Here is a 4,003-nt window from a genome sequence, read left to right as displayed (position 1 = left end):
TATTTCTTGTAGTTAAATACCAAGTAGAGGAATCACTGGATCATAAGGCATATCTATTTCTAACCTTCTGAGGAAGTGCCATACTGCTTTCCAGAGAGATTGGACTATTTTGCAGTCCCAACCTTTCCTGTCTTCTTAATGATCTTTTAACATTCTTGCTGTATGATGTTTTTTATATCATACCCAAACTCTCCTGGTCTTTTGTCATTAGTGTCTAATGCATAAAATCTGTTCTTGCAATGATATCTTAATTCAGGTGGGATATATTTAAGGTCATATTTTGGCTCTCATGCACTTGTTTTAATTTTTTTTAGCTTTATATGAGCGTTATGTTAACTTGTATATGAGCAATTTATTTCTGTCACTTTTTTATGTTATTGAAAATGCTATTTATGGTAAATAAGTCATTGGTCTTGCAAAATTCTATAATGTGATATCCAGCACCATTTCTTTGACCAAGGCCATATTTTCCAACTACTAATCCATTCTCTTTGTTTTCAACTTTTATATTTCAATTGCCAGTAATTATCAATGCATCTTGATTGCATGTTTGATCCATTTCAGACTGAAGAAGTTGGTAGAATTCTTCATTTTCATCATCACTGGCTTTAGTGGTTGTTGCATAAATTTGAATAATACTCATGTTAACTGGTCTTGCTTGTAGACATATGGTTATTATCCTATCACAGACAGCACTGTACTTCAAGATCAATCATAAAATGCTCTTTCTGGCAATGTTTGTGATGCCATTTCTCTTCGATTTATTATTCCCAGGATACCAATCCATATGATTGCCTGGTTCAAAATGGTCAATACCAGTCCATTGTAGCTCAGTAATGCTGAGGTTATTAATCTTTGTGCATTTCATTTCAGTTTTAACAATTTCCAATCTTCCTAAATCATACTTGGTACATTTAATCTTCTGACTTTTAATGGATGTTTACAGCTCTTTCTCTTCATTTTTGGTTTTACCCTATCAGCAAATGAAGGTACCAAAAGCCTTACTCAATTCATGTCATTATGGACAGCTTAACTTTGAAGAGGAAGGTCTTTCTCAGTGGTATTTTGAGTACCTTCCAACCTGAGGGGCTCATCTCACAGCACTATATATGACAGTATTTTATTGTTATTCATAAGGTTTTTAGTAACTAAACATTCAGAAATAGTCTGCCTCTCCTTCTCCCTAGTCTGTCCTAGTCTGGAAGCTCCATTAAAAACCCTTCACCATGGGTAATCCTGCTGGTATTTAAAATACAGGTGGCATGGCTTCCAGCATCACAGCAACACTTAAGCCACCACAGTACAACAAACTGACACATGAGTGGTGGTATCCATGGGTAGTTAAACTATAATAAAAAGAGATATTTAATAAGAAATTTCAGGCCGTTTTCTCTTGTTTTTACAAATGTATACCTAATATCTGTGAATGACAAAACAGAGCAACTTGTATTCTTTTTTAAAATGCTAGCTTTTTTTGGGGTAACATTTCTAAATTTATGTCTTAAAGGATTTTATAGAGTAGAAAGTGTGAGGAAATTTCAATATATCACATTAGAAAACTTTCTTCCTAATCCTTTTCTTATTTAGGTGTTCGGTTGGATATGGCAAAGTTCAGTGGAAACAGTCTGTTACATGTTGGTAAAGTATTTTCCTAAATCTGGATGGGCATTAACACTGTCTTCAGAAATAAAAATGAGACTACTAGCAACAAATTTCTATGGGGTAGTAGATATAATATGTCTGATGATTGTGTGTCATTTTGGTTGGGCAATGATTCTCAGTGGTTTTACAATTATGATGGAGTCATTCCCCATGATGAGATCTGCTATCATGTATGTTGTTGCTGGTGTTAAGTGCCATTGAGTTGGTTCTAATCTGTAGCAATCCTGTTTACCATTTCTGAGGAGCGGCTGGTGAACGTGAAGTTCAAACCAACTTTGCAGTTTAGCACATTTACCCACAGTGCCACACCAGAAAACTGATATCATATATAACATTATGTATATCCATGATGAGCTCTATTTAAGCAGCCAATTCACTGAAAGGGTGTTTTCTCTTTGGTGTCATCTGCTTCCAATAGATAGATAGATAGATAGATAGATAGATAGATAGATAGATAGATTCTCTGATAAAGTTCAGTTGATTTCTGCTGAACATGGAAATTACATCTGATCTCTGGTTCTTGGATCTTATTTGTTGATTAAATTCATTCACATTCTAAGCCATCAGTCTGATTCAGGCATGTCAATATGAGGAGTCATTATTCTCTGCAAACTAGGAAACTGAAGCCTGCCATCTTACCTGCCATCCTTGGATTTACTCACCTCTGCAGCCAGAAAAAAACTATAACCCATGTGTCAGTTTGTTATACTGTGGTGGCTTGCATGTTGCTGTGAATATGGGTATTTTAAATATCAATAGGGTTACCTTTGGTGGGCAGGTTTCAGCTGAACATCCTGAAGAGGACAAACTAGAAAGGAGAGATGAACTACTTCCAAATATTTAGTCACTGAAAACCTTATGAATAGCAGTGGAACACTGTCAGCACCAGAATATTGGGCATTGAAACACAATGCAGAGCACCAACATATTCCCAGATATTGTGCCAAAATATGGGCCCCCTCAGGTTGGAGGGCACTCAAAATACCACTGGGAAAAATACTCCTTAAAATACAGTTGACCGTGATGAATCAAATGCAGAAAAGCCTTTGGGATCTTCTTTTGCTAATGGGACACTATTGAAAATGAAGGGAACTAGCTGTAAACACCCATTAACAATCAGAACATGGACTGTACAAAGTATGAATCTAGGAAAATTGGAGTCGTCAAAAATGAAATGGAACACATAAAGATTGATATACTAGGGATTAGTGAGTTGAAATGAACTGGTATTGACCATTTTGAATCTGACACATGGTTTACTATGATAGGAATGACAAAATGAAGAATGACATTGCACTCATCATCAAAAAGAACATATCAATATCCGCTTGAAGTACAATGCACTCTGTGATAGGAAAATTTTCATATGATAATTTCAGGTTGATCTTCTAAGGAAGGCCACTTAATACAACTATTATTCATATTTACACACCAACCACTAAAGCAAGTAATGATGAAACAGAAGAATTATATCAATTTTTTCAGTCTGGAATTGAACAAGCATGCAATCAAGATGTATTTATAATTATTGGTGATTAGAATGTAAACGTTGGAAACAAAGAGGAAAGATCAGTAGTTGGAAAATATGGCCTTGGTGACAGAAATGATGTGGGAGCTTACGTGGTATAATTTTGCAAGACCAATGATTTCTTCAAGGCAAATACCTTTTTTGAACAACATAAATGATGACTATATACCACTTGTCTGTCAGATTATCATACTTTGGTGGCATGTGAGTTGCTGTGATTCTGAAAGCTATACCACTGGTACTTTAAATACCAGCAGGGTCACCCGTGGTGAACATATTTCAGATGAGCTTCCAGATGAAAATAGACTAGGAAGAGGGAGTGACGCACTATTTACTCACTGAAAAACTTATGAATAGCAGGGAAACACTGTCAGATACAGTGCTGGAAAATGAGCCCCTCAGGTTGGAAGGCACTCAAAATGCGACTGGAGAAGAGCTACCTCCTCAAAGTAGAGTTGACCGTGATGACGTGATTAGATTAAAGTCTGTTGGAGAAAAGCCCATGGGACCTTCATTTGCTTGTGGAGCACAACTCAAAATGAAGAGAAACAGCTGTAACATCCATTGAAAATCGGAACATGGCATTTACGAAGTATGAATCTGGGAAAATTGGCAGTTGTCAAAAATTAAATGGAACGCATAAATGTCGATATCCTAGACATTAGTGAGCTGAAATGGACTGATAATGGACATTTTGAATCTGACAACCACATGGTTCACTATGCCGGAAATGACAAATTGAAGAGGAATGGTGTTGCATTCATTGTCAAAAAGAACATATCCAGATCAGTCATGAGGTACAATGCTGTCTGT

This window comes from Chrysochloris asiatica, unplaced genomic scaffold, assembly GCF_000296735.1.
Source record: "Chrysochloris asiatica unplaced genomic scaffold, ChrAsi1.0 scaffold00279, whole genome shotgun sequence".
Taxonomy (NCBI): Eukaryota; Metazoa; Chordata; class Mammalia; order Afrosoricida; family Chrysochloridae; genus Chrysochloris; species Chrysochloris asiatica.
The sequence above is the reverse complement of the archived record's forward strand: the minus strand, read 5'-3'. Positions refer to the sequence as shown.